This window comes from Lissotriton vulgaris, chromosome 7 (genome assembly GCF_964263255.1).
Source record: "Lissotriton vulgaris chromosome 7, aLisVul1.2, whole genome shotgun sequence".
Classification (NCBI taxonomy): Eukaryota; Metazoa; Chordata; class Amphibia; order Caudata; family Salamandridae; genus Lissotriton; species Lissotriton vulgaris.
In genome coordinates this window covers 245,266,096-245,283,415 of record NC_141695.1, presented here as the reverse complement: position 1 = coordinate 245,283,415, position 17,320 = coordinate 245,266,096, and the positions used below count along the sequence as shown (strand labels likewise).

The following is a 17,320-nucleotide window of genomic DNA, read 5'->3' as shown; positions in this document are numbered from 1 at the left end:
CACTCCAAGAATGTCAGGTCCAACAAGTTTGTTAATACTTCCCAACCTCCGATAAACTCTTGAGGACCCTATTGGAGCATAGCCCATACACCAACAACATCACTCGCCTCAATTTACTTTTTTATGGAGGATGTTTATATAGCACAATTTGCGAAACCGAGAAAATCTTGGGATATGGATAAATATATTGGTGTGTTCCCCCTCTCCCTGGGTAACCCAAGGACATGTGTAGTGGTGGACCTCAGCAAGGCCTACCAGTGCTAGGGGTTCGCCCTTCTCTGCACAAGTCCTCAGACCAATAGGACAAAAGTTGGCACTGAAACTGGAATAGAAAACAAAGTTAACCTCATGAGGTGGAACTACATTCACACAACACCCTTCGGTAGTGAAAGAAGTAGCACACTGAATGGGAGGAGCTTGGTCCTTTTATACCCACACAGGGGCTCAATAGAAGGCGGTACGAGTGCAACAAGAAGGTTTTAGGTACAGAAAATGCACAGTCAACAAGTGGGAGGAGATAACAGTTGCTAATTCTGGGAAACACATCCTGACAGTTACAGACTAACAGCAGCTGCATGGACAGCTGCAAGCTCAACTGAGCATGTGCAAAGCAGAAGAAGCTAAATATAACCTGTCTCTAGGCAGATTCCTAGAGCAGACAACAGCAAGGTAGGACAGAGCACATGGCACGCACGTGGTAGTACATGGCAAACAAGAAAGTTCCAGAAATACAAAATGGATTCCACAAAATGTATAAGATAACCTCTAAATACAGGATGGCTTCCGCTAATTCTAACCCAATTGCTGCCAATTTACAACAGATGACCCTTTTAGCATTAGCTGAAGACATTCATTCATCTGGGGTATTCTAGATATGCATCCTGTACAACGATGCTCATCAGTTCAGTGACCTCTTTATTTAGCATTTGTTGGGCTTTCATTTCTGCAACATTTCTCTTGGCAGGTGTACAAGCAGTAATGCAAATATAGCAAAGCATAGGACCACAATGTATACATATACAGCATGTAAATAGTATCACCATTAGTGTATATAGAACAGTCAGTAGCTTCCAGCCCCAAGTAAAAAAGAGAGTCCATATCTAGTTCGAAAAAGTCCATGTACTAGTCTCTGGGTGAATCTCTGCAGCAAACATATGTAGTTTAGAGATTGCATCATGTACTGAAGGCGAGTGATCCGGAATGAAAACACAACAACTGCTCCCAATGATGGAACATGCACCCCATCGATCAGCCAAAATCACATCAAGCACCATGTGATTCTGGAGTGCTACAATCCTTGCAGCTGTAATGTTCCCAAGTGCCATAGCTGTCTGATTAGTAACAGCTTCCACAACTCTAGTCAATTGTCTTATTTTCCTGCTGTTTAATGCAGCACCCACAAAAGAAAAACAAGCCTAAATTTAAATCAACATATTGTTGCAGAGTGGTGTCAGTCTGGTCCACTTCATCCATATTTATTGTTCTCTTATGGAGTGGTGTGGCTCACTGGTTAGAGGCAGCAGACCTGGAAGGAGAGAACGGCCCGGGACCAGGGTTCAATTCCTGACGCGGCATGGGTCGTGGACCAGGGTCAACGGACTCGATAATTCTCACCTCGGTGCCTACTCTAACCAGGGATCACACTCGGCAACTCTGGGCATTAGCTTGCCTCATCTCTACAACGGCCCCCCATATTCGCCGGGGATGCCTGGTTTCACCTTGGAGATACCCATTTGGGACCATCTCACAGGGATAGCCAGGACGGGTTCCCCAGCTGTCTACAGCGCCACGACGTCTCAGCGCAGCAGTGCGCTTTACAAGACACATACATTTACATTTACATCTTATTTCTGTTTTTGGAAACATCGTTGTACAGTCGGAAATCACGATGATATGATGCAGGTGCCAAAAACACAGGGGGCAACAGGAAGGACACGTGGCATACGCCAGACCAACCAACAAGTAGTTGATAATATCCTTTGTTGCCGCATACAAAGTAGGTATTATGTGAGGCCGTGAAACTGCTCTTATTGGGACCTTCAATAGTCAGTACCACTGTACACCCACTCCTTCCTACTGGGACTCTCCCAACACTGCCTATTCATAAATCTGCTTTAGCTCTGGTCACAGAAATCACAAAAGGTCAATTGTTCTTAATAGTTCTCATATTCGTGAAGAAATATGGTGTCGAAATATTGTCAGGTTGATATACTTCCCATTCCCATTTAGTTCCTTTACCTTGAGGATAACCATCTTTACATACTTTATTGAGGTGAAAGTTAATCCCACTTACTGAAGGCTTTCCAGAAGCAAACAAAAGCACAAACCAAGCCTAACAAGAACCATTGTACGAGAATGGAAGAGGAATGAAAGGTGTTCCTCCCTTTTTCTGGTTAGCAGGTATCATCCAACATACCCCAACAGTTGGTAGTATTTGTGGCATTATGAGTGTGATGCAGCATCTGAATGAACGTGTTATTTAGGTAGGATTGTCGATGCTTCTGCTCATGGTAGGTAAGCGTAAACTAATGGTGCTCAACTGGCACTGGAGTAGTGGTGATCAAAAGCTGTCGAGCAGGAGTCACTTTCTCAATAAACCAAGTTATTATTGCCATAACCACCATAGCAACAACAAACCCTTCAGCACAAATAATCTTCTTAGCACTAGGTTTAGCAACAGCAACAGTCGATCTTTCTGCAGACATGATCAGCTCATCGTTGAAACAATCGTTGGAGCGCTTAGCCCTGGGCAGCCGTTGGTTTCTTCACAGAGGGTCAACACGGGTGTCACTTCGCAGGAGTGATCCCCCCTTGCCACATCGGCACTCTGTTTCACTAACCCAGGGCGGTAGCTCAACCAGTCCTTTTCGAAAACGCAGGCTCTTTCCGCGGTCTCTGTTGGTATCGCGATGCTCCAGAAATCGTGTGGTCCGGGAAGACTTCCTCAGATTCGTCAGGTGGGATTGCTTGGTTTTTCTCTGTGTCCAGAATCTCTTGATGGTCGCTCAAGCACAGCAGGTTCCACCAAGGTAGTCGACACACATTTGAAGTGTATTCTATGGATCCAATTATTTCTGTTCGTCACTCGAACTGCTGCCCTCATAGGCAGGAGCACTTGCTCTGGTCCTTGCCACCTCGGCTCCAAGCTATTCGACCTCTCAAATATTCTGACCATATCCTGGTCCCCAGGCCGGAGATCGTGAGCCTCACCTGTAGATCTGTCAGGTAGAGCTCCTTGAACCTGTTGATGAATAGAGATCAAACTGTTGGTTAACTGTGCCAAATAATCATTCATCTGAACACAAGGTACATCATGTATGGGGCGTGGCTTAGGAACTCCCCAAATGTTCATCGGTCTCCCAAATACCACTTCATATGGTGTAAGTTCAGATCGTGAATGTGGCACCCATCTTATGGACAACAATGCCAGAGGTAGTGCATCTGGCCATTTCAGAGACCTGGAAGACAGTATTTTCGCTAATTTCAGTTTCAGAGTAGCGTTGTACCTCTCCACTAATCCTGCTGATTGTGGGTGGAAGACTGCATGGAATTTCTACTTGATCCCTAATCCTTTCAGGCCATATTCAACAACTTGCCCAATAAAATGAGGTCCTTTGTCACTCCACATAAGTTTGCAAACACCATATCTAGGGAAAACTCTTTTAGAAGCACCTTCGCTGTAGTGAGAGCTGTATTATCCTTTGTAAGGTATGCCTCTATCCATTTACTGAAGGCACATACCACCCCTAGGACTTACTTCAAGTTATTGCAGCGTTCAAGTTGGATGTAATCCATCGGCAAAACTTCAAAAGGTGCAGTCGGTGTAGCAAACCCTCCTGTAGTAGTCCGTGTCCCTTTACCAGGATTATACTGCCAACAGATCAAACAGGACTGTACTATTCTCTTAGCTGTGCTGGCAATTTCAGGATGCTCCCAAACTCGCGCAAGCAATTTCGTTATCGCTAGAGCTCCAACATGTGCCAGCCCACGTGCCATGTGAACCATAGGTTGTAAATAGGCTGCAGGCAGTTTCCATTTATCAATTTCTTTGTTGCGCCAACAACCCTCATCGTCCAATATCCCCTCTTTAGTCCATTGCTCAAGTTCTGCTACAGAAGCAGATCTCTGAATGCCAACACTTCATGTCTAGCATCATGCCCACGCTCAACTTGTGACTTCACTCTGTACATGGATGTAGTGCTCTGTTGCATCGCAGTCTCACGAGCTACGCGATCTGCAAAAGCATTACCTTGTCCTATCTTATCAGTGACTTTCTTGTGTGCACTACACTTCACAATAGCTATCTTCTTTGGATACGTTAGTGCAGTCAAAAGATTATGCACTAGTTCTCCGTGCATTATCTGCATCCCGTGGGACGTAAGAAAGCCTCTTTCCTTCCAAAGCAGGCCAAAATAATGGCCCACTCTAAAAGCATAGCAGCTGTCTGTATAGATGTTCACACGCAAGTCAGTGCTAAGTTCACACACTTGTGTTAAAGCTATTAGCTTAGCTGCTTGAGCCGACTTCTGTTGTATCCGAGCTGTCTCCACTACTGTCTTAAGTGTCGTAATTGCATATGCAGCTGAGGTCGTGCCATCTGGTAACTTCAAACAGGACCCATTAACCCACAGTTCCCCATCTACATCTGAAAGGGGTGTATCTTAAAAATCAACGCAACCCTATGTCTGTTCCTCTTTAAGGAATATACAATCATGAGGCTCTTTTGTTTGAGACTGAGCCACAGGATATGGCAACAAAGTAGCTGGATTTAGAGTCGCACACCTCTTTAGGGTAATGTGAAGGGCCAAAAGTGTTGATTCATATCCTGTCAGGTGAGCACTAGTTAAGTGCTGCGTTTTAGTCTGATTCAATGGCGCATCAACTGCATGGGGTACTAGCACCAACAGTTTATATGACAAAACTATCCCTTCATGTATGGACACAGCTGTTGCTGCAACTGAACGGAAGCATCCAGGAAATGCACGAGCAACAGGATCAAGAACTGCTGAAAAGTATACACAGGGACGCTGCTTGTCACCGTGTGTCTGTACTAAAACCGACAATGCACACCCATCTTTCGTGTGTACATAGAGTGTGAAAGCCTTTGTGTAATCTGGAGTACCTAACACTGATGCAGAACATAGAGCTTGTCGTAACTGTCAAAAAGCATTCTCACATTCATCTGTCCACGGAAGGTGCATTGGAGTGCCTTTAGTTAAAAGAGCTAGCAGGGGTTTAATAATGTGTGAAAACCCTAATATCCATTGCCTACAAAAGGAAGTCAAACCAATGAATGCACGAACATCTTTCTGAGTGGAAGGCACTGGTGTATCTAAAATTGCTTGAATGCGATCTGGTGTCAATGCACAGCCCTCGTTAGACAAAAGCTGCCCTAAATAGGTTACCTTCGGTCTACAATATTGCAATTTCTTCCTTAATGATGGTGTGTAGCAAGAAAAGAAAGCAAAGACAAAGTACATTCTTCACACTGTTCTGGCGTATCGGCTGCCAACAAGATGTCATCAGCATATTGTACGAGAGCTACTCCTTCAGGCAAACCGAAAAAATCAAGTTGTCTCTTCAATGCTTGACTGTAAATGCTAGGACTCTCAGTTTACCCTTGAGGAATTCTACAAAGTCTATACGATCTATTATTCAAAGTGAAGCCGAACAAATATCGGCCATCAGGATGAATAGGAATCGAAAAGAAAGCATTCTTCAGGTCAATCACAGAAAATGTAGTCGCGGTCGGGGGAACCAAAGTAAGAAGTGTCGTTATGTCAGAAACCACATGGTATTGGGGTAATATAATCTTGTTAAGTTCTCGCAAATCAATAATGAATCTGTAAATCCTAGTGTCAGTGTCTTTTTTCAAAACAGGAATAGGACTGTTGCAAACATTATAAGGAACTTCTTCCACAACCCCCACGTTAATCAAATCATGGACAAGGCATATAAGTGCTTCTTCCCCTTCCTGAGAAATGTTATATTGAGGCAATTGTGGCAATGAAGTGCCCTCCTTGACACTAATATGCACTGGTGGGATAACCATTTGCCCTACATCTGTGTCTGAAGTAGCCCACAACATATTGGGAAGTGAAGGTAATGCAATATCCTCTTTAACAAGACAAGATCTCCCAATCACGGGGTAGTTGCCATTTAAAATAACACGTACTCCTTCAGGAGAACATTGTATGGTAGCCCTGAAATATTTGAGCATATTAAGTCCCACAATATTGTCTGGTGTGCTTGGAGGGAGCAAAAACGGACATGGAGCAGTAAATTTATCAATATAGAATGCAAGTGGCTGTGATAGTGGAAAGGGGTTCCATCAAAACCTATCGATGTAATGGTTAAGCCAGACAGGGGAGCCCTTGGAACCAATTGTTTAGAAAAGGCGCTACGAGTAGCTCCTGTATCAACCAGAAACTGATCAGTAGAACCCAAAACATGTGCTGTCACATAGGGACCCTTCTGATCTACTGGAACTTCAACTGATTCCTTACCCCATCCTAGGCAATCCTATGCCTAAGCAGAATCTTTAAAATCAGACCACACATAGTCTGACAATTGATATTGGTTCTGTCTATCAAAAGTGTTAAACCCATCCTGTCCACATGTATTAGAATCAAACATAGCACTATCGTCTGTGCTTCCTCTACACCCTGTATATCCTGAATGAGTTCTCATTTGTTCCCGACCACGTGGATACTGCTGAGCACGCAATGCTGGGCAATCAGAAGCCCAATGTCCAAATTTCCTGCAGTACGCACACTGATCAATGGACAAATTTGAACGAGTATAAGAAGAAAAAGACGAGCCATAAGATTCATGTCCACCTCTATCATTACTTCTATAATTTCCTCTAGAGGGCCATAGGCCTGAGCTAACATAACCTTTGTCTTCAATTCCTTAGTCTTTTTATCCTCATTACCCTTTTCTTCTAATTCCCGCCGTTCATAATACTGAGCCATAGTCAAAAGAGAAACCGGAGAAGAGGTAGTCCATGAGCTTTCACTGGCCTTAAGGCGACGAGCTATTCCAGGCAACAGGTTTGCGACATACTTATCGATGAACAGAGGCCTGCCTTTGTCATCTGTCAATGACTGGCCACTAAAAGAGTGTAAAGAAGTCAGAAACCGATTCATCTGCCTTTTGCTTACAAAACACTAATACAGTCCAATCTTTCTTTTTAGGGGGTATAATCGTTTTTAACTTAACTAATACAGCTGCTGGAAGATCTAAAATTAACTGACATGGTTTCTGTGCAGGTTCCCTCTCTACATCCAGTCGCCTGATTGAGTCAGCCACCTGAGAAAAGACAAAAAGGCCATCACGCATTTGCTTGCAATCATTTGCTACATCAACAGGCTCCAAATACTCAGAATGTTTCCTAAACCGTTCAACAACTTCTGCTGCAAACACCTCTGTAAAATATACTTGCTCCCTTTCCTGCCAATCCTTTAAGTCGTCTAAAAGTTCAGAAGCAGAAGCAGTACAATGGGCGGCTTTGCGAGCAGCAGATCTAAGCTCAGCAGAACGCGCAGTGGTCAACATAGAGCGAGTTGCTCGTGCTTTATCCTGATCTGTAGGAGCATCCTCATCTGACTCATAAGGAGCAGAAGAAAAAATATACGGAGGCAGAGAACGATCTAATAACAAAAAATCATCTTGCGGTTTATTCAGAATAGGATAGAGTGGTCGCCGATCAGCTTATTGGCCAGTTGCCTGTAAATGGCGCTCCCTATCTTCTCTCTCTTTTAGTTCCTTTATTTTTCATTTCTAATGCTTTTGCATGGATGTTCTTTCGCTGTTCTTTTTCAATCAAGGCTTGTTCATGCTTCATTCGTTCACGCACTTCTTTCTCCCACAGTCAAACACATCGTGCCTAGTCTTTCGCTCAGACATACATTGTTCCACATACTGAATCTTTCCTAAATCAAATGACCAATGCATAGGCCAACGCAACTCAGGATCCTTATGAGTATATTTATTCCATAACATGCTGTACATTATAGAAGAAATACCATATTTAATATACATATCCCTATTAGGCGCCCCCTCCGGGGGAGCCGGTTGTGCTTCATCAAGTCTCAAACTGGTACCACTACAAAAGCAATACATCCTACGAAGTGTGCTAGAAACAGGCATGCCAAAAATAGTGCAGAATATGCAGTATTATAACCAAAGTAGCACTTAAGGTACCTTTGGTACAATGTGCCGTTTAAATCAATTCAAATAGAGAAAATTCTCCTCATTACCTGCCTATATAAATTGCAATTCATATATTAATCCCATACAAATCCAAGTTGGCCAACCCAATTCCAAAATTCCAAAGCCACAGTAAGCGTTACTAAACTACCTTACCAATCCCAGGCATCAAAACCAACAGCAAGTGTTGCATAATCACTTGGTGTCCAGGTTCCAACTGCCAAGTTCTCAAAATCGACCAAATGGTCACTGCACTGTGTCAGGACCCCAAGGTCTCTAGTGCCTGTAATTAATCTAAGTAAAAGGTCGACAGGTAAATTTCTGTCACCGGTTGCTTCCTGGTCTGATTTGACTCGAGTTCGGCACAGTAAGATGGCCGCCGCTTCTGAGTTCGAGTCAGCGGTGTAGTCTTTGGTCAGGCAGCAGTCAGGAATCCAGGAGAAGCGCACGTCAGAATTGAACTGCGCACTTCAGTGAGGATTTTGCCGAGAGAAGTTGCGTCGCAGAGAGTCTATAGTTAAAGTTCATTTTCAAGTAGTTTTAGTTCAAAGATGAGTGAGGAAAAGGTTCGACATCGTGAATCCTCATCGCAACACGAATCCTGAGAGATAGAAAAATGGAATAGTCCTCCTGGAATACTTCATTCACAGACTGCGCCTTACTGACCGAGTTGGCAAATAGAAGGTGCAGAGAGAGAGAGAAAACTCCTGAGGAGAAAAGAGATGCAAGAGCAAGACTAAGCTAAGTGAAAAGATATTTGCTAATTAAATAAGGAGAATACATGTCACGCTAAAGGTATTTGCTATTACTTCCCGTAAGGAAAAGACATAATTCATTTCTTCGTGACTACAAGATACGCAGTGTATCTTAGGAGGAACCCGTGAAAAACGAAAGACAAATGTATTAGACACGTTATAAAAAGGAAAAGACAAGATTGGATAAACAAGTCTTCAGTAGTCAAGGGATAAGTAAGTGAAGTACATAGTAAGATAATGCTTAAATAGGCAAGATAACTTAGGATTTGACTAACAAGGTATGTTTTTGAAAACAGGATATGTCTTAAGACTAAAAGGAGAACACTTAGAAGAAGGAGAACAGGAATAATAAGAAGGTGTCTAAATAGTGAAGTGAGTAATCTTAGGAATAGAAGGAAATAAAGAAAGAGGCTAATAGTAGGCAATAATAAACTTAAAAGTTTGTTTGTAATTTCAGGTAAAAACTAATTTGGCGCAATTAGCAACTAGCAAGAAAGCAAACAGCAAGACCAGAATTGGTGTTTAGCTTTTGAAGATAATTGGTAGGTGAACATTGTAGAGAAGTTAGGAAAGAAGAGTGTAGAGAGGATTTGGTTGTTAATTTTACTCTTTTTCCTCAGGTTCAAAATACACAAGAAGTCTGCAGGACGGACTAGGACGAGAGGAACCAGCCAAGACCAGTCTCTTCTCTTTTGCTAATTTATCCACTTCCCCCTTCCCCCAATGCAAATAAACTAGAGACTCGTACTACTGAGCTCTGGGTTATTGGCTAGTGGGATTTGGGACCCAGCATCTCTGTTCCTGTGCGGCTACATGGCAAGAAATATTAGAGTAATTAGACAAGATTTATAGAGTCTGACACACGGCGAATCACCAGAAGAGATCTCATTTGAGGACCAGCACCACCTGGAGGGTCAGATCAGCAAAAGAGGAAAAACGCCGTGGTTGCCAAGACGCGGGTCTCATCGGGTAGTTATTGTCCAAAGCGAGATTCCAATCTTTCCTTTCGAGCACTCCTTTAGGCATCCGAATCGCAAATGAGCCCCATGTGTCGGGCACCAATGTGTAGTGGTGGACCTCAGCAAGGCCTACCAGTGCTAGGGGTTCGCCCTTCTCTGCACAAGTCCTCAGACCAATAGGATACAAGTTGGCACAGAAACTGGAATAGAAAACAAAGTATTTATTGACCTCATGAGGTGGAACTACATTCACACAACACCCTTCGGTAGTGTTTGAAGTAGCACACTGAATGGAAGGAGCTTGGTCCTTTTATACCCACACTGGGGCTCAAAAGAAGGCGGTACAAGTACAACAAGAAGGTTTTAGGCACATATAATGTTAAATGCACAGTCAACAAGTGGGAGGAGCTAACAGTTGCTAATTCTGGTGAACACATCCTGACAGTTACAGACTAAAAGCAGCTGCATTGGCAGCTGCAAGCTCAACTGAGCATGTGCAAAGCAGAAGAAGCTAAATATAACCTGTCTCTAGGTAGATTTCAAGAGCAGACAACAGCAAGGTAGGACAGAGCACATGGCACACACGTGGTAGCACATGGCAAACAAGATGGTTGCCAGAAATACAAAATGGATTCCACAAAACGGATAAGATACCTCTAAATACAGGATGGCTTCTGCTAATGCCAACCCAACCGCTGCAAATTTACAACACGTGGGGGAACAGACATGGGTGGAGCTCACAGACAATTGCTACACTCCACGCTGATGTTTGACCAACCTGACACATTTTCTGTACAACATTATCCTGTAAATGCAGCACTTGTGCTTTTGCCTATAAAAAAACTCAATCAAATGTTTTTTAGAAAAATAAAATATATACATATAAGAGGTTTTGGGGAGCCCATAGATTAGTAAATGACAACCTATATTGGAAAACACAGACTAAACAGTAAGGTCAAAATGTTGTAGTGACGACAAACTTGGCAAAGGGGGCTCTCAAGATAGAGCAGAGTTGAGGCAGTAGATAGCTACTGCTGTGCACAGCTTTGAGGGGTGTTGGTGGAAAGAGAAAAAGTTTACTGTGTTAGGTATCCATATAGATTTTCCAGGGAAATTAGGAAACAGTCTCATAAGTGAGGGTGAAGCTAAAGAGGACCTAGATGTTTTCTCATTAATTTGGTGGCCTTTTGATAAGTAGTGCATGACCTTCTGACACTGAAATGATGATAGATATGTAGTTTTCTGATGCAGAAGGGACATTCATTATGCTTTATCACTCTCACTGATCCATGCAGCTTGACATACTTTGCCCTCAAACTACATTATACGTTCAGGCTCTGTTTATGTATGAAAAAATCTGTTCCCTCTAATCCAAATTAGTGTATCTCTTCAGCTTATTACCTGTGATCTTAAACATTAGCCCAGTTTCAAATAGTTTGTCTCCTGCTGCATAGTTCCCCTCTTGTCCACTCATGGCTGCTGAGTTGTACTGTCATGTAGGGAATAAACAAAGGCCCCCTGAACTCTAATCGTGTGATTCCTAGGACAGGGAATAAAGCATATGTGAAAAGACAATTCCTAGGCAATCCTAGTAGATACAAATATATAGGCGGAGAGTATCACAGTAACCAAGGACAATAAAGAATGTCTGTAAAGGTAAGTATCATATTTTTAATACATCACTATTTATAAACAATAATCATAATATATACAAATCATAACTCAATATTTCAAATAATAAAATCAGGTAAAAATTACAGTCAATAGGTAATAAAATGATGCAATCAATAATAAATCTGATAATAATAATCCGCTCAAAAAACAATACAATTATACAATCAATAATAAATCAGGTAGTAATAATTTGACACGCGTTTCGGCGTAGTGGACGCCTTCTTCTGGAAATTACTACAACAAAACCTACAACATAAAAAATATTGTTACAAATCTGTAAATGTTTTATATATTTACATAACCACAACATAATCAAATAATTACATCACAATTATTGATCATTGATTATTTTAGTCTATGATAATCCACAATATGACTACCTATCTTTATGGACTGTACAGTTATAATAGCTAAAAATGGGCGAACTCTATGCAGTTATTCATTTATGGACATCCATGTGTACTGTCTGTTTGAGCGATACCACTCCATTAATCATATATGAAATTAACATACAATGATAAAACTAGCCCTTATCTAATAATAGTAAAGTACTCCATCACTTGGATGCAATAGGATATAACCTATTCGATAATAATGACTCCAAACTCCATACTTAAACAGTGTATAGACGCTAAATAGTCTGAATACTCCAATGCAGGTAACAAAAATCACTGCGGTATACAGATTAAATCAGATGAAGTAAAGGATAAGTAGTGAAACGAGAGGAAGAAGGGTTACACCAAATAAACCCAAGGATCAAAAAGCAAAGTTGGATCATAGATAGGTAAAAAAAGAGAGGGGGGGGAATATATAAAAGGAGGCGAATATGAAAAAAGAGTAGTTCTTAACCTGTTACAGAGATGGATTTTTAAATCTACTTACTTATTTTTAAGTGGAGCCTTGACAAACGTTAAAATAAAGACGCTTGTGTTCGTAATTCTGTTGGCTTTACAATAGTTTTTTCTGAAATATACATTTATAAAGAAATTTTAGCCATACTAGTCTGTTGGGATGTAAACTGCAAGATAGGCTAATATGGATAGAATATATAGTACTTACTAAAAGGTCCCACTTTCATTGATATAGGGATCATAAAAACTCATATGAAGATAAGAGGTTTTTATTAAAAGGTCAATCCAAGGGTATCCTGTTAGTAAAACACAGGGATATGAATAAACCTGTCTTGTCTACGTTGATTATCTACATGGATAATTATATCTTTTATTCTCTCTCTGGAATACTTTATAACACATGTGCTAATATATGCTTAAAATTATCGGATATATTTATAATAAAAGCATCACCCTGTACACAGTGTTGTAACGATAAAAATTTGTAATTGTAATATCACCCTATATTTACTCTTTTTCTACAATGAACGCATCGAACATACCATAGGTAGAAAATCAGCATTTATCTAGCTTACTTAATCGGTATGGATTATTTAATTAAAAGGGCTGGATTCTCTGTAATTGCCAGTTATATTTATACAGCACACTTTACTACATATAGGTCTAGGAGCGCTACTCATACCTGTATACGAAATAACCTTGTTTAGCATATAAGTATAATCATAGAAGCGGCTTGATAACATCTCCTTGTAGATATCTATTAAAATTGGGCACAGCAACGCTAGAGGAATAGATAATGGTAAAGCGTGATCAATAGTATTACACTGGTCAAAGAACGTCTGACTTTTGTATTTCGCCTAGTATAGACATTCGACTTAGGTTATGTCTTCTAGCTAGGTCATATCTTTTTTCCCAATATTATAGGTGCAACGAAGACACCAATTGCTTAACTGACACACTAGATATAGTCGACATTGAATCCTGCTTTTAAAAATCGTTACGCTCCTTAATGAAAAAGAAAAAACAAATAGGAGTGCAACGTAAATGACTAAATCTAATTTATTATGAAATTCCATATTATCATACCAGAGTTTTGAATGGTTATCAAAGTACCTACATGCGAGTTAGTGATACAAAGTTTCATCTAGGAGACTCGTCCGCTGGTGGCGTCTGACGTCACAGGATAAGGAAGTCAAACACTTCAACCCGTCGAACGGCCGCTTTAAGTACTGGCTGCTGATTGGTAGTGAGCAGTCATGTGATTACGGAACTGAATCTGTCCCGGATTGCTAACATAAACGATCGCAGATAGCGGGTCTGGAGATACTAATATGCGATCTTATTAATATACAAGACATAGTCATTTTATTATTATAAAGACCTACATGTATGTTCCTATCTCTTTTTTTGTTTTTTGCGGGAACGGATTAATGTTAACATATTCATGTGGACATAGACAACAGACTATGTCTGAACAGGTTCTGGGGCTACAGTGTAATAGATTTGTCCCGGGCTATATTTTATTTGACAGTTCTTTTATATATGGTTATTCGATTTATAATCGATGTTTCAATTCTGCCTTCATATTTTTCTTCTTCAGGCAAAAAATACCAAGGACCTTAAACGAGGTTAAATCTCGATTTGAGGTTAGGTTCAATCTATCTCACAGTATAAGTTAAAATATAAGAGATGACAATTTCGAGACAAATTAGTATCCTAAGATGTTAAAGATAATTACAGACAAACATTTGTTAAAAGTCTTATTTTCACTATTAATAGTAACAAAATTGTACCTATAGTACAAAACTGTTGTTTACTGTGGGTACAGCATAATACCTAACGTGTGCCAAGTATACTGAGTCTATACTATATCTAGATGATAGCATTCTCCCAAGGGATCTTCTGTGAGTGTCAAGTGAGAAAATCCAAAAAACTTCTCACTTCTTTCCGATCTTATCACCTCCTTTACTAGTTGGGGTCCTGATCTTTTCCAGGATCCTCCACTTGAAGTCTTTTGGTTTATGATCTTTCTCTACATAATGTTTGACCATGGGTGACAGAAGTTTTTTGGTACGGATCGCAGAACGATGTTCGGTGAGCCGAATTTGAATCGGTCTGGATGTCTCTCCTATATAACCTAAAGCGCATGGGCAAAGGTAAAAATAAACAACATTTGAAGTTTTGCAGTTCCACATTTCTGTTGCACGAGTACTATATTTATCGTGAACAAAGGTTTCTTCTTCCAAAATGGAACTGCCTGATTTACACATGGAACATTTCTTTGTGCCCCTGATTGGAGCTCACTGTCAAGAGATCTTTGAACTTAGTTTGTTATCCTGTTAGTACCTTCAAATCTGGAATGTACAACCAGATCTTTCAAATTTTTATTTCGCCAGTAGGTGAACAAAGGCTTTTCTAGTTTCTGGCTGTCAGTGGGATTGCTATTTAAAATATGCCAATTGGCATTTACAATCTGTTTTATCTTTGCATCCAATGTCGAATGTCTTGTGACACATAGTAATTGGGTATTCTCTGTACATTTTTTCGATTTGAGGAGATGGTCGCTGTCAAAAAATCTAGCTCTCTTATAAGACGGTGGGGATTCCCACATGCTAAGATCTTTGTCCTCATAATTGCAGCTTGACGATCAAAGTCTTTTAGGACAGTGCAGTTTCTTCTTACTCTTAAGAATTGGGAGAAGGGGATGCCCTGCTTCTGATTCCTGGGGTGGAAACTGCTAAAATGTAAAACTGTATTTCATGCAGGGGGTTTTACATATAAATCCACTTTTAATTTATCTTGACTTTGAAAGATCAATATGTCCAAAAATTCTTTTTTTGCACTGATTTGGGCAGTGAAATTCAGATTTGGATCAGTAGCATTGAGCCAATCAAGAAATTCGAGTAAGGCATCCCTCCCATTGGTCCAGACACGAAAGATGTCATCAATATATCTGGACCAATGGGAGACTGACTCAAAAAACGGTGCTATCTCATTGTGTATGAAACGTTGTTCAAATGCTGCCATATATATTTTTGAAACAGAAGGCGCCACTGATGCCCCCATACTAATGCCTTTAATCTGGCGATATAAATCATGACCAAATTCAATGATGTTATCAGACAATACAATATTTAAAATCTCTAAGATAAATAACTTAGGACAATTTATATGGTATGTTTCAATAAACCATTTGGTTGCTTCCATAGCACCTATCAGGGGAATATTATTATATAAATCCTCCACATCCAATGTGACTAATATGTCAGTGTTCTGATTGAAGGCAATATTCTCCACCTTGTTCATCATCTCCCCTGTGTCTTTGGCATAAGACGGTATTTTAGGAATATATGAACGTAAATAGTGGCCTACAAATTTAGATAGGGGCTCCATATTCGTCCCAATGGTAGATACAATTGGCCTATATGGTGGATCTATCATAATTTTATGCACTTTAGGCATGCCATATATACATGCTGTTTTATTCTTATTAAAGTTCAAAAATTCAAATTCTTTATTGTTAATTTCTCCATTGTGAAGGGCCGTACAGGTAAGATCGAATATCTTCTTGAAAATGGCTAGTCTAGGGTTAACTGCAATTTTCTTGTAAAAAGCATTGTCACTAAGCATAGTATTCATTTTAGTTTCATAATCGATAGTGTCGATAACTACAATGCCACCTCCTTTATCGCAGCTTGTAGAAAATGCAAACACAAAATGTGTTTTAAGCTTTAATCTACAGGTTGCCGTAGATGTCCTTCTCTTCACTGTTATTTTAGAGTATATCATTGAGGCATAAAACATGTGTTGGACTTAGAACTACTCACAGAGTGACTTTGCAGAAATTTGCAAATATTTATAATTGGATTTTGATAGTAAGGACAAAGAATATAATACAAGAATATACAAAAGTTGCCCATAAAGTAGCAATGTGTTTCCAGTCTTCAGGAGTCAACCTATTATCACTAGGGCTACAGTGCTTAATACCAAACCATTTTAGCCACCCTACCTTCAGCGTCTCAATTAATCATTTGTTTTTTAGAATTCCACTTGGTAGACAGAGTCACTTTATTTTCACACAGCCATTTTCTTTTTGAGTATGAAGTAATGGACTTGTCTACACTACGACTCACATAACTATCAAGACTACATAATCAAATCATAATTATCATTAGTATACATGTGTGCTTTACTCCCTAGAAGCATCCAAGTGCTCTTAGAAAGGGAGATTTGAAAAGGGACGATTTTAATGCTTTTCTATAGGAGACCAAATTTGAACATAGGCTATGGCACTCCACAAAATTGTTCTTTAGAGGTGTTAATCTGCAAGGCAACAGATTTGACTTACCACTAGTAGACAACCTGGTGATCAAATTGGAATATGATTTTGCCCCTTTGGTCTGTGTCCTACTTTATAGACCACCCCAGAACATGGCACTATTCCCACAATCTTTGGGCGAACAGTTGTCACATTTAATATCAAACTATGCAAAAATATTATTGATTGGTGATTTTAATTACTGGGCAAATGAAACATCAGGTGGTCCTCACTCAGCTGAAGTAATGGATTTACTCACGGGGCTCAATCTCATTCAGCATATTACCACTGCTACACATATTAAAGGGCACATACTTGACCAGGCATGGTCAGCCAACCTAGCTATGACCAACCCAGCGGTCACTCCCTGTAAATGGTATGATCATAATTTGATCAAATTTGCTATTAATAATCTCACCAGGTCTAAAACACCCTTACCTGATGTTGGATCAGTTAGGAGTTGGAACACTATAAGTCAATTCTTCGAAACACTGACCAACACCATTCCACCTACCCAATTTTCAATCAACCATAGTGAGTAAGACCTATCCG

The 17,320-nt window shown here is 40.3% G+C and overlaps 1 long non-coding RNA gene across 1 annotated transcript in view; it reads right to left on the bottom strand.

Moving 5' to 3' along the window:
• Positions 1-11,734: 11,734 nt before the first annotated feature.
• LOC147701295 (uncharacterized) overlaps positions 11,735-17,320 on the bottom strand; it is a 72,268-nt gene continuing 66,682 nt past the window's right edge. The window contains exons 4-5 of the long non-coding RNA XR_015297445.1: positions 12,482-12,562; positions 11,735-11,845 (exon numbers count right to left, since the gene is read on the bottom strand). This is a non-coding gene — a long non-coding RNA (uncharacterized LOC147701295). The remainder of the gene's footprint in view (positions 11,846-12,481; positions 12,563-17,320) is intronic.